The sequence below is a fragment of the Rhinatrema bivittatum genome, chromosome 13, assembly GCF_901001135.1.
Source record: "Rhinatrema bivittatum chromosome 13, aRhiBiv1.1, whole genome shotgun sequence".
NCBI lineage: Eukaryota > Metazoa > Chordata > Amphibia > Gymnophiona > Rhinatrematidae > Rhinatrema > Rhinatrema bivittatum.
This window is the reverse complement of record NC_042627.1, coordinates 53791008-53818156: the sequence shown is the minus strand read 5'-3', so window position 1 is coordinate 53818156 and position 27149 is coordinate 53791008. Positions and strand designations below refer to the sequence as shown.

The following is a 27149-nucleotide window of genomic DNA, read 5'->3' as shown; positions in this document are numbered from 1 at the left end:
GATCAGCAGACAAGACTGAGCAGGTGAGAGTTAAAGACACAGACAGTATGTGTAAATACTTCTCACCTTGTTACATTGTTCGATTTTAAGCCCTGCTATTCTCCCTCCTAGTTGCATTCCCCCTGTTCAATGTATTTTCTCTCTTGTTATAAGTAAACCGATATGATGTCACCACGAATACCGGTATATAAAAACATTAAATAAATAAATGAAGTGTAAAAAGATATTTCAGTGTGCCAGCAGCCTGGTGGTTAGAGTGGCAAGTTGAGACTCAAGGAAGCAAGAATTCAAACCTCACTGAAGCTCCTTGTGAACATTATCCGCAGTTGTCCTCCCCGGGATGAACCCCGACTGGTCCGTATGAACAAGCTGTGAGATAAAGCAATTTAACCGTGTAGCTAAAATTTTTGCCAAGAGCTTCACATCGATATTAAGTAAAGAGATAGGTCGATACGAACCACAAAGGGAGGGATCTCTCCCAGGCTTCAATAACAGGGTGATCCCGGCCGTATTAGTCTGGGGGGATAAAGCGGAACCCTCTCTCAAAGAATTAAAAAAAGTGAGAAGAATGGGTGCCAGGATCGTGGCAAATTGCTTATAAAATCTAGGTGTAAAGCCATCTAACCCAGGGGATTTATCCGCTTTAAGGGTTTTGATAGCTTCCGTGACTTCCAATAAAGTAATTTCTTTATCCAGAAATTGCCGCTGGATAGCTGTGAGTTCTGGTAGAGAAACATCTGCTAAATACTGAGAGATATCCTCTACCGAAACCTGGGAGTCCATACTGTACAATTGAGCATAAAATTGAAGGAATCGCTGTCTAATTGTGGTATTATCAGTCAACAAGACTCCATCCGTTCCCTTAATTTTTTGTATAGTGGCTTGGGCTTGCTTACGTTTCAGCGTTTGAGCTAAATACTTCCCGGCTTTATTCCCCCCCTCAAAGAACCGCTGTTGCGCCAGAGTTAACTGATGAGCAATCCTAGCTGAATCCAGTTGCGCTATCTGATCTTTTGTCTCTTGGATTGCCTGTGAAATCTTAAGATCAGTGGGGTCAACCATATGAGAATGCTCTAAATCCATAAGATGCAGTAACAACCCCTGCCGTTCCCCCTCAGTTTGTTTTTTAACAAATGCGGCTCGGGAAATAAACGAGCCTCGTAGGACACATTTTAGACACTCCCAGAGAAACCCTGGATCCATCCCCTCAGTATCATTGGTGTGCATGTAGTCCTGAATATCCCTAGCAATCTGACGTTGGAACTCGCTATCTTCCAGTAAGGAATCATTCAGCCGCCAGAAGCGTTGCCCTTTATCATAATTTTTAATTTGAAGGGTGAACCAAATGGGAGAATGATCAGACCAGACGATCGGTTCGATATCCACAGCCCTTACCATATTTACTCGCAACCTATCCACCAAGAACATATCCAGTCGAGAGTAACTGCTGTGAGGGTGTGAGTAAAATGAATAGCAGCGAGACTTGGGATATCTAGAGCGCCAAATGTCAATCCCAGAAATCAGGGATTGGATACGCTTTAAAGCTTTCCGAACCAAAGTGGAGTCAGCGCTACGCCCCGTAGAATTATCCAGGACCGGGTTCAGGGTCGTGTTGAAGTCACCACCAAGTATTACACTCCCTTCTGCTTTATGAGCTAGAGTATCATACAGTTGAGAGTAAAAAACTTCCTTATGAGAAGTCGGGCCATAGATTGACATAAGGGAATACAGCTCAGATCCCACCCTAATATTCAATAATAAATAGTGCCCTTGAGTCAGCATGAATATTCAGTAACTCATATTGTAAATCCTTTTTGAGAAGGATCCCCACCCCTGCATATTTGTTATCTTTAGTGGCCGCAGCCCAGTATTGATGTGGATATTGGGCATTTTTTAATAAGGCCTCATACCGTTTTCTGAGGTGTGTCTCCTGTAGATAGATCACATCCGCCTGTAAGCGACCCATTTCCTGAAAAAGAAGCTTACGCTTCCGCCCAGAATTGAGGCCCTTGACATTAAGAGAAACAAATTTAATAGGAGCCATGATAATTATAGGGTCTTATTGATAGTAGAGGGCCCGACCCAAAAAGCAGACTGGAGCATTTCCCCCCTAAGCGAAGGAAGCCAAGGCAGACATAAAAAGCAGCATACCAACTAGTCCCCAGTTTGAAACCACCATGATACCTATGAAGAAATTGAAACCCCCCCTCCCTCCCCCGCCCCCTTTGAACCTCCTGGGAAGGATACAATCGTTCCCAGCAACTACTGGAGGAAAAACCCATCCTGAAGCAAGGATGAAGCCTCCCACCCTTTAGATATCAAAAAAATCACTATTGCTATCGCGGCTAAGTAACATGATCGGAGAGAAGGAAGCAAAATAGAAAATCCAAACAACTTGTAGAACCTCTGCTCAGCCAATAAAATAATACCACAGAAATGTCCACCAGCAGCCAGAACTAGGGCAAAGTGACCTGAAAAAGAGAAAAGCTTAGATATAGAGTCCCAAAAGTCATGGCGGCACTTCCTCCACGCGGACGTCACTGGGGTTTCTTCTCAGGCGTTTGCCCCCCTTGGGAACCCGCTGCCATCTGGGGGGTTCAGTACGTCGACCCTTGGGAACCTTGGGGTCCGAGGTGGGGACCTCCACCGTCATGCCCGCCGCCAATGCCGCTTGTACTCCATCCTCAAAAGTGTGAGCTTTATAAGACTTCCCCCTCCACCTGGAACCAAATGCCAAAGGGGAAGAGCCATCTGTACCGCACTTTCGCCGCAGTGAGGGCCATAGTAATTGGCTTAAAAGCGAAACGCTTCCGCAAGGTAGTGGCAGCCAGGTCCGCATACACTGCAATATCGTGGTCTTCCCACCGCCAAAAGCGCTGCCTGCGTGCTGCAGTAGCAAGTTTGTCCTTATATCGGAATGAGTGGAAGCAGACTATTATGTCTCTGGGGGTATTGCCCACCCTGGGCCCCAACGACCGGTGGGCTCTCTCAATCTGAGTGTTATGAGTGGACTCCCCACCTTCCTGTGCCTGCTCCCCCAAGATCATGGCACAGATCCGCTGAATGACCGAAGCACAGTCCTGGTTATAGCCTCACCCTCCGGCACCCCTTTGAAGCGCAGGTTACAGCGTCGGTTTCTATTCTCGATGTCCTCAAGCTTGTCAGCTAAGCTCCGTCTGTCGGGCCTGCAAGGTGGAGAGATCTTTCTGGTGCGCAGTCCAGCGCTCATCATGGTCGTCCAAGCGCGTGTCCACCTCCGCCAGCTGGCGTGCCATAGTAGCATGCTCCTCCCTTATCTCCTGCAAGGTGTTTGCAATTTCAGCTTGAAAAGATTTGATATCCGTGCGGAGCTCTGTGAACCACGAGCGCATTTCCGCACGAAACGAAGAATCCTCATGCGTGCTAGGCGTTGCGCACTCCGGCTCCTCCGGCTGCCGTTGTCCCGTATCCGCCGCCATTTTGTGCGCCGCGAGCGCCGCAGCTTCCCCTAGCTTGTTATAAGAGAAGTGATGTAAATCAGGGGGAGGTTTTTTCGCCGCCATGAAGCCCCCACGTTCCGCTATCGAAAGTGTGCAGTGGTTAATAAAAGCGCCGCGATGAACGCAAAAGATGCACCGAAAAACACCGACGGGTGAGGAGCTCCACTCTCAAGCGTCCAGCATGGGAAGTGACGTCACTTCCTCCGAGGACAGGTTTTTTAAGTGATGTCCTTTTCTGTCCCACAGTATTAATGCATCAGGCAGAGAAGTGAAAATACATCAAGTGTTAAAGTAATAAATTTAAACTGAGAGAGCTAGAACTACTGGAAGACCTACAATGCTGAGATTAAACACATATTTCCTAGTACGCTGGTATTCAAAAGAACAAGTTTTCAGGGCTCATGTGAAGTCAGTTAAAGATTTATCGTGATTCTTTACGTTGCTTTGTTATACAGGAAGATCTGATTACACTTTAAAGGGCAATTCTGTAATCTTTATAAAGCCTTATGTAGGGAAAATATATTAGAACACTTATGTAGATTAGTACATAATTAAAACCCACCTGTAAGCCATGATTAAAGCAATATTTAGGGTTTCTGAACCCCTAGTAGATTTGTTTTGTTTTGTCATATATTGAAATAACATCCATCTGTTTTGGTTTTTGTATTCTGCCCTGCCTGTGGTGTCTCACAATAAATAAAATTACAAGATATAATGGTACAAAGATCAATGGAAAATGGGGAAAAGTCAGGTTTTTTATTGGGGGGTGGGAAGAAAAAAAAGCATTTTCAGTTTGGACCATAAGCTAGCCAGGGTGTTAGCCTCTTGGAGGTCCAGATACCAGGAGAGAAAGAGCTCCAGGAAGAAGAGCAAATGTGTTTAGTTAGAAAGAGGGAGAGAAGAGAACATGGTGGCACTCACTCAGCAGCAGACTAATGGTCTGATTTCCTGACTAAAAGACTTAGTAATCATCATGCCCTAAATCAGAAAGACAATTTGAGTTGGAGCTATGAATACTTTGATAGCTGAAGATGACTCCATTGCATACAAATCGGTTGTATGCATATTCATTGTGGAAAGCTTTAAAATCCAATGAGATTGCAGCTCTCAAGAGCCAACTGTGGGGACCCCCGTTTACAGCAATAAACATTAGCACAAACACAGCAAAGCAGGTACTATATTTTATATATGTTTCTAGCAAATGAAGATGATCTATAGACATAAAGTCCATACTCCAAAAGCAAACCCTGCCAGGATGAACTCTGCTAGTATTTATAAAGACACCCTACCCCCACCCCCAACCACTTAAGAGAATAGTTATAGCTAGACTATTTCCTGTTATGACTGAATAACATCCTGTGCAAAAAATTCTATCTATATATTCCATTTTACTTAGCAAGCAATGAATTAGAATTCAAAATATTCTAGTCTTTTATGAAAAGCGTGAAATGTTATAAGGTGTTTGTTAATAACCAACATTTTCCCTCAAACATATTTACTAAATACCATTATTTTCTAAGCTTGTTCTATCCAGAATTTCAAAAATGATAAACAAACTAAACACACTGCCCTCTTTTGTCTATCACCGAGCCAGTTGCTAATCAGGTCAATCAATCTAGAGCCATATGTAGGATGCTCAGCTTATTGATGAATCTCCCATGCGGCAAAGTATCAAAAGATTTGCTGAATTTCAAGTGTAAACATCCAGAGCATGCTCTTGTTTTAATTCTTTGATTGCCCAAACTAATTGATCAGATTTGTTTGACACAACCTGTCACTGGTAAAGCTACACTGCCTTGGATCCTGTAACTTGATGTACTCAAGATACTACACTATTCCTTCCTTTACTAGTCACCATTAATCTACCACCTCCTTCCCCCTCACCAACTAAAGTCAGACTAACTAGTCTGGAGTTGCTAACCTCCTCACTGTTCGCTTTTTCATGAAGCAAGATGACATCTGTCTCCTGGAACCACACCCATAACCAACATTTGATTGATCATTGGGGCTGCCAGAACTATTCTAAGCTCTCTTAATATCCTAGAACAATCCCATCCAGCCCCTTAACTGGTCAACTTTCTTAAATTCTTAACCTCGTGCATAAAGCCTCTTACATCACATCCTTCCTATAATCCCAATGTATTTCAGTAATCCATGTTACTCCAATTAAATTCATCAAAATGAAAGTCAGCAAACATGCTGCAGGTGATATTTTTATTGGACTAATCTAATACATTTGTGACAAATTTTAAGAGCTAAAGTCCTCATCAAATCAGAGAGTATAATTCTCAAAAGCTAATCACAAATATATTAGAAAAGTCCAAGGATACTTGCACATTTTAAAATAGTAATAGTAGCAGCAATGTTTTAAATAGATTGTATTTAAATTAATTAGGATTTTCCTTTTATACTTGGGGTCAATATTCAAAATATAGCCAGATATCTAAGTCTGGCTATTCAGCAGCACAGCCTTGCAGATGAATATTCCTGGATAAACTCCTACATAGCCAGATAAGTCTTATCCATCTAAGTTTAGACCTGCTAACTTAAGATGGATAACTTATCTGGCTAAGTCTGAATATCGCTACTTAGCCGAAATACTTATCTGGCTAAGCAGTGCCAGCTCAATACATCCACTGCCCACCCGTATGTTATCTGGCTAAAAACAGCCAGATAGGTGATTTATCCGTCTAGGTGGCAGCTGCTGAACATAACCGCATATTCCAACTAAGTAGCTTTTGAATATCAATCTCTTAGATTTTTATTTCATTTCTGAGGAGATGTTAAGTGCTTAAAATGTTTGGAAGCTTCCCATACTTAGCAACTTTTAGCGCTCGGAACTGGGATACTGTTGTGCTGACACATATTGGGATACCAAGCAGGGATTAAACAGAGATATGTAAAGCAGGAACATAAACATTGAAGATCTGACTCTTGGAAAGAGATTTAAAAAAATGGGAGCCATTTCCATAATTACAGGTGCACTTTTATTCAAAAAAGTGTTGATATATAGGAAATGAAATAAAAACAGGATAAAATAAGAGCCAAGAATAAAACCAAAAAGTCAATTAACAATCTAGCAAAGATAAAATTTTGAATAAACTATTGCAGGGGTGGCCAACTCTGTTCCTCGAAAGCCACAAACAGGCCTGGTTTACAGGACATCCACAACGAAAATGCATGAGATAGATCTACATACAACTGATACAGTGCATGCAAATCCATCTCATGCATATTAATCATGGATATCTTGAAAAACTGGTTTGCTTGTGGCTCTCGAGCACTGGAGTTGGCCACCCCTGAACTGCTGGATGCTAATAATATTTATAGTGTCATCGAAGTACACAATAATTCATAGGGGCCTCAATTCTGTAAAATTTGAAAAATTCAAAAATTATACATGAGCTAAATGTCCTTTGACATCTTTCTTGCAGCATTAAAAAAAAAACATTTTTTACAGGTTTAATCCTCCAAGTTCGGCAAGGATCCAAACAGTTTTGTGTCCCCAGCAAGGTTGGGTGGCTGGGCATTTACTCCCTCCGACCCTCACTAAACAGGTTCTCAGTCTCAGCCAAAAAGCTAAGAAAAGACCATTCTTCACAACCCTCAGATCTGACATTTGGATCTTGGCCAAGAAGCATTTGAAAAAATGCTGCAGGTTGAATTTGACCATGTGCAGGACTCAGGAATTTTGCAATGTTAAGGACATGAGTTGAAAAACTCTTCCCCGTGAAGCTTACAATCCACGTTTGATTAGAAGGCTAAATAACTTGTTCAAGGTCACAAAGTGAGTGATAATGGAAGGATTCAAACATGGATCTACAGGCTTTAGTGTTCTAATCACTCAGCTAACCAGTCAGCTCCATGCAGCCACACTGTTTGCATAAAGAGCATTTAGGAAACTGTTACGGATTATAACGGTTTCCAAATAGTGTCTAGAAATGCTGTGTTGTATTTATTAATGCTGGTGCGAACCTTTCAATAAACAAAGCCTCACGCACTTTTAGAAGAATGAGATGACTGACTAAATGTTATATGCACAGTAGGTTATGATATAAAAATTTTACCTGCTGTAGTCACTACCTTTTTTTGCAGTGGTTCATGAGATTGGAAATTAGAGTGCAAAGTGCAGTCAAAGCTATAAGTAAAACCAACTGCACAGACACATTAGACATGTTTTCTAGTGTTACTTCTGTATGTTAGGTGTCACATTCCCTTAATGACATCACTTAAAATTTGGAAAATTGAGAATGTCATCTGAGACATCTGTAACTAATGGAAAATATTAAACAAAAACCAACCGGCTTCACTTACTAAGTCTGATGAGCTCATTGAGTCAATAAAAGTTAGAAATTTTAAACACAGTAAATTAAATACAGGGACTGCAAATCCCTTGCACATCCTATTTTGTGGCAATTGTGTTTGCCAAACATTTCCTCAGGGCTCTCTATCCATACCCATGGGTTCATTTGCACACCAATTGTATTAAGTTTGCATAGCTGGAAAATCCAATCAGCCAATCTGATTGACCAGTTTGGGGATTTTAGTCAAACCATGCAAAACATGGTAATTAGGCTCTCATATATATGTATTTAAATATGTAGGTGATAGTTATGTGATTTGCACAGGGCTTGGCCCTCTAATTAGTATATTTAAGTTCTGATAAGTTAAACATCATTACTGTTTCTCTCTCAACAATTAAGGGAAAATGTATTTTCTAGGATTCAATACAAAGAATTACCATTTTTTTCACATAAAAACAAATTTGATATTAAATTGCAATTAAAATAATGCTCTCTCTAGCGGTGCTGTTAATTTCACAATCCTGAAAGGCCTGGCTATCCAATCAGCAGGCATTGGACGGCTATTTTTATCACAGGGTAGAAAAGGTCTTGGCATGTCATACATTGCAAAAGAATGCAGGCACTAACTATTATTCTAGTGTTATTTTACTAAGCTTTATAATTGAATGTTTAATACTATCTGACTCACAGCGCCAGATATCTCATATTTGGGCAGATGTTATTAAACAACTTAAAAAAAAAAAGAGATCAAAAGCTGCTGCTAAACCTGAAAAGCTATGGCCTCCATTATTTCAGTAGGCATCAGTAGTTTTACAGTGATCTGCAGTAGCAAGCCAAGCTGAAATACTTTGAAAATGGTATCTGCTGAGTTTTCACCTAACAAGCTTGACATTCACTGGATAATGAGTGTCAGCATGGCAAAAGACTGTGCAATTAACTTTTAAAGTGTCAGTTTGGGAAACATATAGGATAACTAGGCCACAAGACGGAGCCATCAGTCAAAAGGACACTACAATAAATTTGTAGCTTTCTGCAACTATGCCAGTAAAGGGACTAAGATAATATTGTTACAATATTATGGTAGAACCTTGATTTTCCCTAATATCTAGAGAGCACATTGACTGTTGTCATGTTTGTACTTGTACCTTAGTAAATGTTACAAAATCTCAATTCTATGAGCTTTTCATTATCTGATTAAAATTGGAGACCGAAGCAGCTCAAATATTCAAGATCATGCAGTTACTATCTGAATTTTGACTATATCACAAGTGTCAGCAGTCCATGACTCTTAAATCTATGATTCAGCCAGGCTTGTTAGATCATTTCTTCACTTAATCTCGACAATTACGAGAAGTCTGAAAATTCCAACGAAAAGACAAAATGGGTCTCGGAGATGTAAAAATAACACTGCATATGAATTACAAATTAACAGGGTCATTCTTTAAGCTGCGATGTGCCATTATTGCGGCGGCACAATTTAAATCGGGGAAGGGGAGGAGCGTGAGCGGGGTTATGGCCCGGCAGTGCTGCAAGCGATAATGTTTTTCCACATTGTCGCCGGCAGTACTGCTAGAAATAACACCACCTTTTCCCGTGGCGCTATGGGGCGAAAGGGTGCGGCCCGGCCACAACTGCAGCGGGTGAAAACGATGTGGCTGGCTGCATAATTTCGCCCTCCCTGCCCCTTTATTTCCCCGCGGGCCATCATTCCGCTAGATTTTTAGCAGAGTGATGAATCCTGGGGTGAAAACTACAGATCTTAAATGAGAAGGAAGAGACAAAGATGAGTCAAAGGAAACAAAGCTTACGGGTAGTGGCGTCTAACCACAGTCTACAGTCAAGAGGAACATATTATTGGGGGAGGGGGGGGGGAGGGAAAGAGAAAGAAGGTGTGGAAGACAAATGAGAGTAGAATGAGAAAAGAAGAGAACCCTTGATCTCTTCCACATGGATCTTAGTATAAAATGTTAGAACACTAAGTCCTGAGGGAGTGCTGATGGCAGACGCTGTATCTGCTGATGTGCAAGCAAGACTTCTGAGTAGTGGGGCTTGCTGGGGAAAGTTTGTATTTAAATTTTAAAAACTCATTTGTTTGAGGGTTTAACTATTACAGTGTATAAATATTGTGGGCTGGCAAAGTAGTTTGCAAGTTTGAATTAATCCTAGGCATAATCTGTGTATATCTTTGTGGGCTGAGAAAGTAGTTTGAGAGTTAATTCTATGTACCTTGCCCCAAAGCGTGAGAACTGGTTCCTAGGCCTGTAATCAGTGGCAATTTTAGTAATTTATTAATTTTAGTCCTATGTCTGGTCACTGACAAGCTAACATAAAACACACTTTAATTTGAATAAGTTTACCCACTCCTTAAACAGATTTAAATAACTTTAACAACTCAAGCACATTAAGATGCAGACAGAGGTCTAGTAGCAAGGTGAAACTTATCTAGTCTTTTGTACTGGGTACCCCAAGAATGATAATCTACCTGTTGGTGAGAGGTTGTATATGTGCACCCGGTGCAAAGAATTCCTGGCTCTCCGAGAATGAACCCAGTGTCTGGAGAATATGAGGCAGACAAAAATATAGAGAGAAGACCTTCAAGGACACAGTAGACCAGTCCAAACTCCAGTCTGGTACCTCCTGTGCTGCTTTGGAAGAAGAAAGTCACCTGGAAGATCATCACCTTGGTGGGGGAGGAAGTGATCCTATAGCTAGGCCCTACTCTCCTGTTGATGCCTTATCTTCTCACACCAAGGATGTCTCTCCAGGGAGGGACTAGGACTGCCCTTGGAGTTGATGATTCAATCATTAGGGATGTAAATAACTGGCTGGCTGGTGGGCATGAGGATCTTTGGTAACTTGCTTGTGTGATTCAAAGGTGTCGGACCTCATGCATCACTTAGATAAGATTTTAGAGAGTGCTGGGAAGAAGCTGGCTGATGTGGTGCATGCAAGTTCCAATGACATAGAAAATGCAGGACAGTGATTCTGGAGGCTAAATGTAGGATTTTAGGGAGGAAATTGAAATCCAGAACCTCCAGGATCGCGCTGTTGCCTTGTTACACTGATTTCCCTCCATTTTGTGCATGTCAGTATCTCATTTCCCTACATCTTGTACTGCTCCCTTAGATTTCTGCATTCCAGATACATGGCTACACATTTTTGCATTGAATCTTAGTTGCCAGTCACTTGACTCACTCCTCAAGCTTTCTTAGATATCTTCTCATTTTGTCTGCTCCATCAGAAGTGTGCATGCTGTTGCAGATATTAATATCTGCCAAAAGCCAGGTTTTTTGCTAAAATCTCTGCATGAACTCTATTTACTACTACCCTCTATTGTCTGTCACTCAACCAATTTCTAATTTAACCATCTTCTTGTCCACTCTTAGACTGCTTAGTTTGTTTATGAGCCTTCTGTATGGGCCTATCAAAAACTTTACTGACATCCAAGTAAATCACATCCAGTGCTCCCACTGATCTAATTCTTTGTTCACCCAAAGAAATTGATCAGATTTGTTTGACTTGGTCACCCCTCAAAGCCTTGAATTCTCAGTTCTCAATTGTACCTAATTTTAGAAACTGGAACTGCGAACAGCTGATTACAATAAGGCACTTTTCAAGTGTCATTGTTATAATCAAGGTAGTAAAGCCTAAATGATTGGATGCTAGCATACTCTTATCTTCAAGAACTTTCAGAGCCTAGCTAGTTAGAGAAATTGTGCTGGAAACCTGATTTTATTGGAGTTCTGCAGTCTCTGTACAGATAGATGAGAAGATTTTCTAGCTATCTTGAGAGTTTTGTTAACCAAAAGGTAGAGACTGGGAGAACTTTTGAAAGCTGAAAGAACATAATTACCACTCTGTAAGTTGCAATTCCTCATCTCTTACAGAGGCATCTTTTCCTTTCAAACTCTAGAGAGCCACAACAATAAAGAGAATAGTGCTTAAGATCAGCCATACTGAGTGCAGATTCCAAACCAAAGAAAATGGCAGAAAGCAGCAAAATGCATGCTAAAGGGGCTCCAGAAACTCAAAGAAAAAGCAAAACTCTCAGGATTTATTGTATGTTTTTTAAGCATGGTGTTATTATAAGCAACAATGTTGCTTATAATATGTTCTCATTCTCCAGTTGATTCTGTCCTTTATTTCCTGGCTAATCTAGCCCCCAAGTTCTATCTCCCTGTTATTTGTATCTGCGCTTCGGCCTTCCTGTTATATGGTTATGTTTCAGTTAACCCCTAGTTTTATGTAAACCGGCCTGATATGAAGCTTGTCATGAAGTTCGGTATAGAAAAAAAATGTTAAATAAATAAATAAATAAAGTATTGCTAAAAAAAAAAAAAAAACAAACCTGATTTGATATCGAAATGGTTCTGTTGAAGTTGTGGAGCTTCTTGGACAATTGTGATCTTCATGTGTCTAGTCTATTTCTTAAAGACAATATCGCATGGAAGCACATCGAGGGAAAAAATTAATTGACTTCATTCACTCCCAGAAGATGGTTTTTATGGATTTTTTGACACATTCTTTTTTCCTTGTAACATACCTAACATAGTAATGACAGCAGAAAAAGACCAACTGCTCCATCCAGTCTGCCCAGCAAGTTTCTTATGGTAGTAAATGCTGCTCTGTGCAGGCTACCCCCATATCTCTGTTTAGGGAAGTAACTGCCACTCCATGCTGGTTACACCCAGGCTTTATCTTAAGGGTAGTAATATTTGCAATTAGACAATGCTGCTTGAACATGCTTTGCTTTTGGTCTTGGCCATAGAAGCAGTCTTGTGCTTTTTCCCTAATGTCTGTGTATCAGTCTGTAAAAGTCTGGGCCCAGTGTTGGCTGTCGTCTGAATCCAATTGCCATTCTCTGCCGTTGAAGCAGAGAGCAATGTTATAGTTGCATCAAAAGCATCAAGGCTAATAAGTTCCGCATGCAGGTTACCCCCATGCACCTTTTTCTTCATTTCCAACTTCTTTAGGGAACCACAGTGGTTATCCTATGCCCTCTTGAATTCATTTACTATTTTCATTCTCACCACCTCCTCCAGAAAGGCATTCCAGAGATCCACCTCCCTCTCCATAAAGAAATATTTCCTGACGTTGGATCTGAGTCATCTCTCCCTGAAGTTTCATTTCATGATCCTCAGTTCTACTGTTTCCTTTCCAGCGGAAAAGGTTCGAAGTTCATGCATTGTGTAAATGTTTCAGCTATCTGAAAGTTGATATCAGATCTCCTGTGCACCTCCTCTTTTCCATAGGCATATTCAAATCCTTACATATACATATTCAAATCCTTCAGCCTCATAATTTTTCTGATACAGTACCCACACCAATTTGGTTGCCCTTCTCTGTCTGTATCCTTTTTGAGATACGGGCTCCAGAACTGAACACAGTACTCCAGGTGAGGCCTCACCAAAGACCTGTACAAAGGCATTATCACCTCCTTTTTTTTTTTTGCTGGTTATTCCTCCATGCAGCCCAGGATTCTTCTGGCTTTAGCTACTGCCTTGTCACGTTGCTTTGCCACCTTCAGATTGCCAGACTCTTATCATCTCAAGGTACCTCTCCCACTCCGTGCACATTAGTCCTTCACCTCCCCATCACATACAGCTCTTTTGGATTACTGCACCCCAGATGCATGACTCTGCATTTCTTGGCATTGAATCAAGTCTGCCAAATCTTCGACCACTCTTTAAGCTTTCCTAGATCACTTTTCATTCTCTCTGATCCTTCAGGCATATTCACTCTGTTGCAGATCTTAGTATTATCTGCAAATTGACAAACTTCACGTTCTATCTCTTCCGTAATGTTGCTCCAAAATATATTGAACAGCAACGGACCTAAAACTGATCTCCGAGGCACTCCATGTAACACCGTTCTCTCATCAGAGGAGGTTCCATTCACCATTACATGCCATCTCCTGTCAGTCAACCAGTCTGCAATCCACTTCACCACCTTGGCTCCTCTCTCAAGCTTCTCATGTAATTCACAAGCCTCTTATGCAGGACTGTATCAAAAAGCTTTGCTGAAATCCAAGTAAATCACATCGAGCACTCTTCCTTGATCCAGTTCTCTAGTCACCCAATCAGATTTGTCTAATAGGACCTTCCCCTTGTGAAGAGGGACCACAACCGCTCTTCTCCAGTCTCGCAGAATCTATTGATCAGGTCTTTCAGCGGACCCGCCAGCACATCTCTGAGCTCTCTCAGTATCCTAGGACATACCTCATCTGGCACCATGACTTTGTCCACTTTGTTTTTCTAGCTCTTCCCCTATATTCTCTTCTGTAAATGGAGTTTTGTCTACCCCGCCCCCATCTACGGCCTTCCCAACCAGCAAAGGTCATTCTTTAAACAATTATTTGTTTAATATTTCTGCCATTTCTTCATCTCTTTCTACACATTGCTCCTTGTCACCTTTCAATTTCATTATACCACTTCAGGCATTCCTTCATTCTCTCTCTGATATAAAGTCTTTTTCTCTTTGTGGTCAGTTTGTTAGGGTCTGGGTTTAATTTCTTTTTCTGATTTTCTACAGAGCATCTAGAACATTCTTTATACCCTTCTTGTTGCTTAGTTAGTAAAGAAGACAGAGTATTGCTATACATTGGAAAAATCTGATGAATGTACTAGCAGCCATATTTACATTCTTTTTAAAGGTATTTGACTTTTTTTTAACCTGAGTTATAATGTATTTACGTATTTTACAACAAAAAAATCATAACTACTAATAGCGAAATGGGCCTAAAAAAGCAAGTTGTAGTTGGTACCTTTTTATTGGACTAACTTAATATAGCTATGAATAGCTTTGAGCTATGTTCCCTTCATCTATGGGAAAAATGCTTGGCACATCTGGTTCCAAAAGGCTAAACTGCTAAGGAATAGCTCTAGTACTGGCTCCCAAAGCATCAGAATGATGCGATCCTTTGGTGAATAGCTAATTATCACAGGTGGGGATCAGTATAACAAGACAACCGCCACAAGTATAGTAACGTATATGGAGAAAAATAGAACTGGTAGAAACAAGTTGGGTAGAGCATGCTGCTATCTACCACAAATTAGGTATATTCTAGCGCAGAAAGGGAATGAATTTGCAGAACATGCAAAGCAGCACCAAGCCACTGCCAGCTGAAGCCCATGAACCCCAGCTGCTCTGAGGCAGGAGGGGTCCCATGGCACTGCCACCAGCATTACCGCTGCATTCTCTGCTACTGCCATCACACAGACACAGCTCTTATTGCATTGCTGCTGCCACCTACTCGAAGCAACGCAGATAGGCACATTTTCCCTTGTACAGAACACGCCTAAAGTGGAGGTGAAAATGCCTCTGTACAAATAACCGGTGAGACCCTCATTTAAAGTACTGTGACCAGTTCTGGAAGACAAAAGAATATAGATAAGATGCAGTTCAGACAAGGGCTACCAAAATGATATAAATCTTCAGAGAATTAGCCATGTTAGTGTGGCAATGAGAAGAGGTGAATGGCACTTTATAGACTATCTCAAAAACATACAAAAATGCTCATTGGATAACTTATTATTTGAAGTATTATTATTTTTTTTATTGCATCATTGTTTACACTTCAATAGATTCCATTTCCATGCATGAAAAAACTTTTAACCATGACTGCTTAGGCTACTATTACTCTAGAAAGGGAAAACCTCAGACAGCACAACACCAAGATCTTTTTTATTCTTCGCTTAACATGCCTCTATTATACTGCCATCACTGGTAAAAAAAAAAAACAAAACCAAAAAATCAAAAAACAACTTTCATTGTTATTCTTCATAAACTAAATCAATCTTGACCTTACTGCCTTTTAATCTTAACCTTTCTACCAAATGTATTTCTTTTTTGACTGCATTAGAAAAATAATCTTGCCAAACCAGCAAAACAGTCACGCATTTTAAACCCCCAGCCATGCAGTCCATTGCAGTTCTACTTGCTCATCGTAATGCACTGTGTTCAAAAAAATGATAGTACTTTATCAGACCTTATAGACTAAACAATTTATCGAAGCATGATCTTTCGAGGACAGAATCTACATCATCAGATGACTGAATGTTTAGTATAGGAGACGGGTAAAATATACATGATGGTGGGTGGGTGGGGAAGGGAGGGAGGGAGAAGGATACAGAAGACAGAGAAGCACTGAATAAGGCAGGACAAGGTGTGGAAAGCATGTGAATAGGCTTTTAGTTCAGCCTACTTAAGTGTGAAAAGACAGGATGATCTGAAAACGCTTAAGTTCATAGATATTGTAGTGAGCAATGAAGCCATTGTTTCTGTTCAGACCTGGGGTGATGGTGTTAAGTTTTATGATGAGTTCCAATTCAGCAATTTCTTGCTGGAATATCCCTTTGAAGTTCCTTAAGAACATGGCAACCTTAAGATAGGAAAGCGAATATCCTGGAAGGTTGAAATGTTCTCCTACTGGTTTCTGATTGTTTCCATTTCCAGTGTCAGATTTATGTCCATTTATTCTTTTTCTTAAGGATCGACCTGTTTGCTCTATGTAGCCATAGAACGTCAAACTCTTTCACAGCTGGCCCCTGCTTCCGGTGTCATTTACCAATATCCTCTTTCCTTCAGGTCTGATAGGATAGCACTGAAGAGTAAAAGAAAGCTGGCATAAGACGCTGGGCTATCCTAAGGTGCAATTATCCACAGTGTATTAGTATTTTTTATAAATATGTTATCATCTAAATTAAATTCTTCCTGACATCCTGTTCACCAAGGAGGTAATTTCCAAAAGGATTACACTTTTAAAACTGTTTTACACATGTAAATGCACTTTACTGGTGTAAGAGGGCTTTTGAAAATTACTAAAATATATGCCATTGAATTGCCAATAGGTTTTACCCGCATTAAGTGTATTTAATGCAAGTAAGTGGCTTTTGAAAAGTCCTAAAAAGTATGTTACATTTACACACTTAACTCCTTTGAAAATTACCTCCCAACTGTCTAGATCAGCGGTTCTCAACCAGTGTGTCGCGACACACTAGTGTGTCGCCAAGCACCGGGTAGTGTGTCGCGTGCTCCGGGTCTCTCCCGCTGCTCTTTCTTCCTTGCTGCCGTTGCCGCCGGGCTATCAGCACGTTCAAGCCCAGCGGGAACGGCAGCGGCGCTAAAAGAAGCTGTGGCACTTCTGGCTGGGCCTTTTCTTCTTCCCGCGCCCCCCCCCCCCCCCCCGTGACCCGGAACAGGAAGTGGTGCGCGGGAAGGAGAAAGAGCCGGCCCGTGCCGCGTGATAAAGTAGCAGCGTCAGCAGCAGCGTCATCGGCCCCCGGGCAATCGAAGCAGCCGGTAATCAAGAAAGGAGAGAGCAGCAGGAGCCTCCCGCGGTCGATGGAATTCTACTTTCTTGGCTTGCGGGGGCTGGAGGAGGAGGCTGCTGCAGTTTCCATTTGTGCTCCGGGGGGGGGAAGGAAGTGAGTGAGAGAAAGAAGCAGCCAGCCTGCGTGTGATTGAGAGCATGTGTGTGAGTGAGAGAAACTGGTCAGAGAGCTGATGTGGTGTATATGTGAGAGACAATGAAAGTGACTGCTCAGGGAGATGACTGATGTGTATGTGAGTGTGTGAGAGAGAAAAAGCATGGAAGTGAGAAATCTGGGTATGTGAGAAAGCAAGGGCGTAAGAAGCCTGGTGTTGGAGGGAGGGGGTGTGTGTGTGTGTGTGTGTGTGTGTGTGAAAAAAAGCATGGGAGTGAGAAGCCTGATTATGTGAGAGAAAGAGCATGGGAGTGGGAAGCCTGTGTGTGTGTGCATGCATGAGAGCGAGAGACTGGTTGGTAAGGTGACGGGGTGTGTGAGAGAAAGAGACTGGTGTGTGTGAATATGAGAGAAAGAATGTGATTCAGGGAATGAGAAGCCTGTGCAGTGGAGAGCGAGCATGGAAATGAGAGAGAGACTGGTGTGTGTGTGTGTATGTATGTGTGTGTAACAGAGAGAAAGTGATTATGGGAATGAGAAGCCTGTGCATGTGAAGAGAGTGAACATGGGAGTGAGGAACCTGGGTGTGTGTGAGACACAGCATGTGAGGGAGAAGCCTGTATATGTAAGACAGAACATGGAAGTGGGAAGCCTGTGTGTATGCATGAGAGAGATCAGGTGATTGGTGTGTGTGTGTGTGAAAGAAAGTGATTATGGGAATGAGAAACCTGTGCATGTGAAGAGTGAGCATGGGAGTGAGAAACCTGGGTGTGTGTGAGACACAGCATGGGAGTGAGAAGCCTGTATATCTGAAAGAACATGGGAGTGGGAAGCCTGTGTGTGTGTATGCATGAGAGAGATCAGGTGACTGGTGTGTGTGTGTGTGTGTGTGTGTGTGAGAGAGAGAGAGAAAGAAAGTGATTATAGAAATGAGAAGCCTGTGCATGTGGAGAGAACAAGCATGGGAGACTGGTGAGTGTGTGTGAGACAGAGAAAGTGATTATGAGAGTGAGAAGCCCGTATATGTAAGTAGAACACGGGAGTGGGAAGCCTGTGTGTGTGTATGGCATGAGAGAAACTGTTCAGGAAGGTGACTGGTGTGTGTGTCAAAGACTGGGAGATGATTAGTATGTGAGAGACAGAAACTGGTCATGGGGGCATGACTGGTATGGTGTGTGTGTGTGAGAGACATGGGCATTAAAGGAAGAAGACCATGAGTATAGAGCTTAGCCTCTACTGCTGCTTCTGCTGTGTGCTATGGCCTGCATGGAAGAGGAGCAGGAGAGCTGCTGGAGGGGGTAAGTAGAGGTGGCTTTTTAAGTTTATTTTTCTTGATTGACTGCCATTTTAATTATTTAATATTATGTGATGTGTCTGCTTTTTTTGAAATATTTTATTGGTGTTTGGAGAATTTTTTAATAGTTTTTAATTGTTCGATGTTATTCTGTTCATAGCTATTTAGAAACATTTATTCTGCTTATTAGTATAGTTTTACAATTATTTCTGTGTGGGGATCTATAGCTGCTTGCTAGTTCTGTTTTCCTAATAAGAGGTGTATTGGTTTTTAGGGCCTGATTTAATATTTATATTGTTGCCTTTTCATAGATAGGGTTGCTCCTATTTGAGTGTATTCCATAATACAAGTGTAAATGTGTGTGGATTAGTTTATGTGCATTACTACAGATCCTGGGAGTATGTTAGGTCGGTTCTGTGTCTGTTACCGAGATGAAATATTTTACTAGCATGTAAGAGTTTTATCAGTCTTATTTGTTGTGTTTTCTCAAGAGGACATGCATTGGTGGTAAACTGCTGTCTTTTCATAAGTAGGGCTATTGAGCCTGGAAGTAGAAGGAGTTTGAGTTGCTGTTACTGAGATGACACCAGAACCAGAATATCTTTTTTGTAGGGTGAGTTGTATGGGGAATGTCATAATTCTGCTTTACATCCATTATTGTGGGTCAGGGGGGTTCCCGTGGATGCAAACTGAACTTTTACATCTAGCCCCGTGACGATCATGGGTCAGTGTGTCACGCATGTGAGAACCATCTGTCAGGTGTGTCCCGACAGAAAAAAGGTTGAGAACCACTGGTCTAGATAATAAAAGCCCTCCCTAAAAAGATGATTTATCTAAAAATCGTTGTATCCTGCCTCATCCACTGTTTGAGGCAGGTAACACAATTAGAATGCACAAAATTAAATACACACAACAAAAGACAGAAAACATAGCTTCAGATGGAAAAAATAAGATGCTAGCCAGTTAAGCAGGCCAATGAGGGCTAACACCTGATATATTGCTTAGACCAAAAATCATAATTGGCTACCTGTTCATGAGCGCATAATATTCAAGATAGGTATGATAGTGTTTAAACTACGTGTTTCTGAGTCAAATGTTTGGTTTAATGCACTTTTACAAATTTACAAACCTGTCAGATCCCTAAGATCTTCACAATTGAATTTATTAGAAATTCCTACAGTCCGACAGGCATGACTCTTTAATACTAGAGAAACTTCTTTTTCCATTGCGGCTCCAGTTCAATGGAACCTCATCCCTTTTGAAATCCGTGTGCTGGAAGATGTTAAAAAATTCAAGATGGCATTCAAGAGCTATTTGCTTACCCGTGCATTTAATATTGTATAATTATGTTTTACAATATTATTGTGAACTCATGGAGTGTTAATTATTGAATCTCCCTGTTAGATATACTTCAGGTATGTCATTTAGTGAATTCTTATAGGGATAAGTCCCTAATGTTAGATTGGAATAATTTGATATGGTTTCTATGAAACCTATATACATGAGTATAATATTTATGTTTTGGTTTTTATTATTATTATGTATGTTTATTATGTATATCGCCTAGGCCTTTCAGTGTTAGGCGATTAATAAATTTTATTAAATGAAATGAAAAATGAAATATCATAACACAAAATGTCAAGAGAAAAAATTAATGGGAAAATGAACCAAAATAGAAGTATTGGGACATTCCATATCAAGTGGACCAATTTAGAAAATCATCCATGCTCAACCTCCTTCAAATTGAATACAATTTTGTATGGATGTTTGCTAGGGCCTCAAACAAAACTATGCAACATTTTTCGGCTCGATCTCTATTGGTTCAAGAGTTAGAGGCAGCTGAATGAAGGTCACTCTTGGAATACTGTGCTCTGTGCAACACAAAATGACCATTTTGTCCGCGCACTGTTAGGGGCCTGAAATTTTGTAGATTTCAACCTCTGGTGCTAAGATCCTATGCAAAGTTTGGAACCTAACATGAGCTTGCCACTCTTCTTATGGGCCAGCAAACTACATGAAAAATTTTACAAAAGAAATTTAAGGCCTACTTTGACTCCTCATTGTTCCTGATGTATACTTCGATTCAGGCCATAACTGGATCTGTAGTCACGGTGTATGGAGGCTTTGCAGTCAACTGAAAGCAAAGATATAGTTACATAAAGACATGATGTCACCATTTTATGCAAATGTTCATCATTTGTTGGGTGCAAATCTCTCTACTGTGTAGTTTTTAATTTTTTTCTTTCTAATGTCTCTTGCTAGAGTACCTTTTTTGCTACAAAAGTCACCCTGTTTAGTCTTGGACCAAGCTTTGCTTTGGTCAGAATTACAGTCCCAAAGACAAGCATCATTTGCATGCGTGAATGTACTACGTTAAAAAGAGCCATCTCTGGTACCCAACCGTGAAACATGCAAATGAGCTAGAGATGTGAAACTTTACAATGCAGCTCAGTTTATTGTGCTTACCATACTGTTAGCTTTTGACACATTTGTTTATAGATACTTTCATAAATTAGTCATCAAAGTCAGTGCAAAACTTTATATGCTGATTAGTTACCTTGCATTGGTCAGTGGTGCCAATTGACAACCCCATCGCCTAGGGGCCACTCCAGACAGCCAGACAAGGTACCAACCAGAGGTTTCCAAGCTTTTATTTAAGCACAAAACAAGAAAAGGCAAGACACCACATACGAGAATTGCTTAAACTGCAGATTTCACAAAAATTCAGTCTTTTTTCCTGCCTTGCACATGCTTTTGAATGTCCCATTAATGTGTGACAAAGTAGCTTGTGATTAAATGTACTGCCTGCCTGATGAGGTTGTTATGGGTGCATCAAGGGTAGCAATAACATGGTCTCATGGAACCCAACAAGTGTCTCTACGAGGTGGCCAGTAAAATGACTTTGCACATATGACCAATCCACCAGGAATTATCAGATGCAAGCTAAATACTGACCAGGTTGGAAGCTGGATACTTGAAGGGCAGGAAAATATTCATGCTCTAGAATCCTTGCCAGGTCATTTTACTGGCCGCCCCGTAGAGACACCTGTTGGGTAACAGAAGAGCACCCATAACAACTTCATCATTGAAGAGGAAAGTTATCAGAGCTTTTTTTTAAATGATTGAGCACAGATAGTAATATGTAATAGCTCAGAAAAGGAATTCAGGAAAAATGCACCTGCCACAGAGAATGCTCTGTCACAGGGTCTCAGTGAAATGGGCAGCCCATGGTGAGGGAACTTCCAAAAGATCCTGATCATCTGATCGCAGGGCTCATGAAGGAACATAGATTTCAGGGCCAATGCTAACCTTTTTGCTGCCCTGTGCGAACAGTTACTGTGCTGCCCCCCTCCCCGTTCATTCAGGTTTTGTCCCAGGCCCACCAAAAAAAAAAAGCTCAGCCCCCTTTAGTGATACAAACTTTAAAAAAGGACACCACTGCGCCCCCCCCCCCCGAACCCATGGCTGGTGCAAGGGTATTAGGTACCCTAGGTGAACCTTATAGCCTTGCACAACGCCCGCCGCCCCCCCCGGCCCATTCCACACACACAGTTAGAGTTATGTTTTTTATATTTTACATGCAAAATGTCTGAGGTAAAAATATCACTTACATTATATTTACATGCACGGCTGTGATGCCAACTAGAAACACCTGCAAAAAAAAAAAAAAAGGCATTTATTTATTTAAAAGATTTTATATACCGCAAATTGGGCAGGGACCTGACCGTCTAGGTGGTTTGTAATACAACATACATAATTAAAATAACATTAAAATCAAAATCATAAAATACATCACATTTACAGCGCTAATTCCTACAAAAATATATCTATTTACTGTACTTTAAAGCAAAAGAGTTGTTTTCTATTAGAGGTGTACATGAACAATTAAGTGGAGATGTTGTAAAATTGGTGTAATATGGTCCCTGTGAGATAAATTAAACAATATCCGAGCTGTAGTGTTTTGAATAAGTTGAAGTGGATGAATGGTGGATGTGGGTAAACCTAAATATAGAGAGTTGCAGTAATCTAGATTTGTCAGTGTTAGTGCCTGAGTGACCAATCGAAAGTCCGATGGAAACAACAAAGGTTTTAATTTTCTTAGCATTTGAAGTTTAAAAAAGGATTTCTTTACTAGAGCTGATATATTATTAGACATGGATAGTCTGGAATCAATGAGTGTGCCAAGGTTTTTAGCATAGGATTTTAATGGTATTGCTTGACCTTCAAACGTGAAGTTCTTCGGGGGTTGATGACTTGAATCAGGTTCTGTAGATAGAAAAATTAACTGTCTTTGAGGTATTTAATTTTAATCTATTATGAGACAACCAAGTTTTTATTGATGTTAAGTAAAGTTGAAGTGAAAATGTTTTTTTCCAGGAATCAGAGAATGGAATAATGAATTGAATATCATCCAAGTAGATTTGGAACCCATATGGTATTAGGCCTATTATGACGTGTAGGATGTGGGCTTGACCCTCTGCCCATTTTCCCTATTGGGAAAAATGCCTCACCTCAGTCACACATGCAGAACATAAACAGACTCTCACCAAAGACAGAATAAAGCAAACAAGGCAGAAATACAAACATGCAGACAAAAACAACTGGAAACTGCAAGAAGCCAAACTCTCCATGCAGTGCAACAATGAAAAACCAGAACCATCACCATTCCTCAAACATCAAACAATAAAATCAAGAAAAAATTACATAATACTAAAAACATACTATTAAAAAAAAAAGCTGATGAATAATCAAATAATTAAAAAATAATATACCATTTTTTAAATGTCCCAAACACTAATAAAATATTTCAAAACAGCAGGCACATGAAATAACACCTAAAAAATAAAAGTAAGAAGGATTTGAAAAATTCACACTTTCTATACCTTTTGATTTTCTGTCACCCTGAGATTGTCATGGATTAGTGGGATGCACAAATTCACTCCTCTCTTTTTTATATACACACACACTCCTTCTCAGACAAGCATCTCCAGCTCTTCTTAAGTTGAGATCTACCAGCAGTCCCAGGCCCTCATCTTCATTTCAGCTGTTGGCAGGTTGGAATCCACCTGCAGCCCCCATTCCCTCTCTCTCACACACACACACAACCCAGGCAGCTCCCATTCTCTCTCACACTCCAGACAAGCTCCCATTTACACCCATACCCCAGGCAGGCTCCCATTCACATCCACCCAAATCCCTCACCTCTGTTAAACATGCAGAATGCAGACTGACCCTTATCTAATACAGAACAAAAGACCATACACAAAGATACAGAGAAAAACAGGGAAAAGCAGGAAAAGGGAGTGATGATGGGGAATTTTAAGTACCAGGCTCCTTACTCCGCACTCTCCGCAAGCAGCACGCACATGTGGCTGTTATAGAAAGCATAGGCTTGCTATGTCAAATTTTTGGTGACGCACCTTCCATCCTTTGGTGACACACCAGTGTGTCCCAACACACTGGTTGAGAACCACTGGATTAGGCCATATAATATTATGCTGTCTTAATTGAATTACAGCTACATGTATTGAGTTGTCTATCATCAATTTAAATAACTTGTTAAATGTGTGTTATATACCTGTTACAAATGCCAGGTTTCGAGGGGGGGGGGGGGGGAGGGGGAGAAACTATGTAACCCATGTTACTAGTTAAAATGGCATTCAAGCACTTTTTGTGGCATTGAAAAATGTTTTTGTTTTGCTTTATCAGTGCATACTTTTAGTTTAGCCACTCCTTGGAGAGCACTGGAACAGGCTCTCCAACATACATCTCTGGAGAGCCCAGGCTCCTCGTATAGCATTTGTAAGCTCCAGAAAGGAAAATACCAACTATTTATTGGGACTCCTCTTGCTGAGGCATGGGGCAAACCATTGTTATCTGAGTCCCATGGGGTTGCATTAGTTGCTTGGTTAGTGAAATCTCAGCAGCATTGCCTGATGTGGATTATCAAATTGCATCAGATAATATGCATTGTACTGGTAATGAGTTTTTAATTGTACTCTGCCTCCTTTAAAATGGAACCTTTGACTGCTATGATATGCGTGCGCAAGAAAAATAAACAAGGTGGTTGGACTCAATTGCACTGAATCTTGCCGTATTATTTTGGAATTGGAGACGTGCATAGGTGGTTGAGGAACAGGAAAGTACACCCAAAGCTTACTCCCTTGAGAAATCCTGCTGTTTTAAAGGTCACTTTAGTAGCAGGTTACACTATCAAACTGCATTATTTTTTATTAAAACAAAACTATATATTTTTTAATCTTTTAAATCCATCACTGGCCTGATCTATGGGGTTTCTGCCTGTTGCAAACCTTCTATTTTCTATCTGGCGACCAAGCTTGCTTGCTACCGCTGGATTTATTGTTTAACCAGTATTCCCGCTGTACTAAACGGATTTTTCCATTATCTATTGGAAAAATGTTTAGTACATTTCATCTTCAGCCTAACTGATATCAAGAGGTCATCCTTATAATTTTTTAAATACCATTTCTTCTGTTGCTCTATAAAAATAATAGTAGCCATCGTTTTAACAGGCAATATATATCTATATTTAAAAAAAAAATCCTTGGTCCTTATTTCTTCTTTGGCTTCCAGATATCACAGATTATTTCTTTGCCAGTATGCCCACGAGCAGGAGAACGGGTGTTTCTGCGGCCTGCGCCGGCACTAAAGCTCCGAGCTCGCCCAAACTCCACACACCGAGGAAACGGCATCGGGTTAAAAACAAGTCAAAAAGCCCGGCCGTGCCGCGGCGGCAGCAGCCCCCGCCCCACCGAGAGCAAACGGCCGCCGCTTCGAAAAGTCCCGCCCGAATGACGTGGCGGTTCCACTGAATGAGTCTGTGACGCAGGCGGCGGCGGCTCAGCTCGACTACATGGCGACTGCGGCAAAGAGCAGGCGAGGAGAAGGGGGCCAGGAGCGGCGGATTGGGGCCTGAAAATTACCGGCAGACGGTGTTTTATTTCCCCCCCCCCCCATGAATCGGAAAAGAGCTGTAAGTACCGTGGGAGCGGCGCGGCCGGCTTTGAGGGTGGGGGAGGACTTTTGCCCCGCCGCCGCGGCGGCGGCTTTTCTTTGTGCTGGTCTTTCCTCCTCATCTCTCTGCATTGTGTGAGCGCTGACTAACCGCGTCGTGGTAACTCAACAAAGGACGCTTTTGGTGGGTGCTCGCCCCGCTCAGGACTAACCTTGATCTCCAGGGCAGATTTCTAAATATTTCTTAAAACCGCTCACGAATGTTTCAGCCGGTGAAGTGGGTAAGACTCGGCAACAAGTTAACGGTGTGAAAAAAAAGATAGTTTCAGCGAGCTAAGGTATTTCCCCCCCGGCATTTCTGTTTACTGCGCTGGAAAGTAGCCCCGGTATCTATTTGGGGGGGGAGGGGGGGTCGAGGCAGTTCAGCTTTTCATCAACTCTTAGCAAAACTGCTTGACTTTGGCAGGCCGCCTCTTTTTATGCCGGCGTTTATTGTTGCCCAGACTGTGGAGGAAACGGTTTTATAAATAAATTCTGACGTACGCCGAGTCCTCACTGGGCTGCTTGCTCTTTCCGTCCAGAAAGTTGATGCGGGTATTGTGACTGAAAACGCGCTCATTATCCCTTTGGGGAACTCGCAGCGTTGTTTTTTTGTGTTTTGTTGGCAGTGTTCTTGGTGCAGTCTCGGCCGCTTTGCCGGCTAGGGTAGAGTTACAGCGGATTGCGGCAGCCCCGAGACTTTCCTAACAGCGCCAGCCATAACTGGCGTAACCACTTCTGAGAATCGCAGCGCCTGGCAGGCGATGGGGGAAGGTCAAGAAAAAATGATTGACGCGGCGTGCGAGCCAATGGGTCATCTCTTGAGACGATCGAAGGAGGTGAAGGGGCGGATATTGCTGGGGATGTGGCCAATTGGTGAGTGGTTTGGGAACCCCTCCCTACTAGGTTGTGACGAATGGCAAATTCCGATCACCTCGGGATGTGTTAATGTTTAGCATTGTGAATTGCAGATCACCACTGATGCGAGAGAAAACGCTGTTATGTGTCAAGAATCTATAAATTCACCCGTCTCTCATGTTGTAATATTTGAAACCCTTACTTTGTATGTAATGTTTGTGTAGTCCGTTTTTCAGCCAATCTGAATGGTCTAGAGCTGCCGTGACGTGTTACACGTTTGATCTGTTTAAAGTAAATGACTTTAGTCACTGTGGCACTTAATGATTTCCTATCTGATCCTCCGCTCTACGTTACTGGGTTTCCAGCCATTAATGCAATAAATTGTATTCCGTTGTTCTGAGACTTCATACACTATTTGCATAGCTGTCTCTTGTCGTGTGTGCTAATTTTGTACGCCGGTGGGAGGGTTATGAAAAGTAACGCGTTTAGTGACTTTTATCATGACTCACCTTGGCCATAGAATGGAGTGCAACGTGGCTTATTCTCATTATTCATGCATGGAACAGAATACTATAACTAGAGACAATACTAACAAGCGAGTTATGATGATTTTAATCTTAAATCATATATGCAAAATGGACTGTTTGTCCCTAGAGATGTGGGATTTATTTAAGCTGTCGTATGCATTGTGTTCTGCATGAAGTGACTTGTGTGTTTCGAGGCGGAGAATCCTTACTGAGTAATGCTGTTAACATGTACACGTTTTCGCCGCCTC

The 27149-nt window shown here is 41.4% G+C and overlaps 1 protein-coding gene and 1 long non-coding RNA gene across 10 annotated transcripts in view; one reads left to right on the top strand and one right to left on the bottom strand.

Annotated features, from left to right (window-relative positions):
* MAPK6 (mitogen-activated protein kinase 6) overlaps positions 1–27149 on the top strand; it is a 125486-nt gene that overhangs the window by 9702 nt on the left and 88635 nt on the right. Inside the window, exon 1 of one of the 3 annotated variants that reach the window (XM_029574490.1) lies at positions 25368–25496. The exons of 1 other annotated variant lie outside the window; for it this stretch is intronic. The gene's annotated coding sequence lies outside the window, so the exon portion shown is untranslated. Of the gene's footprint in view, positions 1–25367; positions 25497–25732; positions 25816–27149 lie in introns of those variants that run through there. One more of the 3 variants, XM_029574492.1, reaches the window with a different exon arrangement.
* Positions 15171–26254, bottom strand: LOC115074725. 7 transcript variants are annotated; one of them, XR_003852333.1, is made up of 6 exons: positions 26021–26254; positions 22114–22154; positions 21458–21548; positions 21060–21149; positions 20551–20636; positions 15171–16385 (listed from the first exon to the last, which is right to left on the bottom strand). It is a non-coding gene; the product is annotated as an uncharacterized LOC115074725 (long non-coding RNA). The 7 variants fall into 7 exon arrangements; XR_003852331.1 differs by lacking the exon at positions 26021–26254 and adding an exon at positions 25690–25824; XR_003852327.1 differs by lacking the exon at positions 26021–26254 and adding an exon at positions 25505–25624.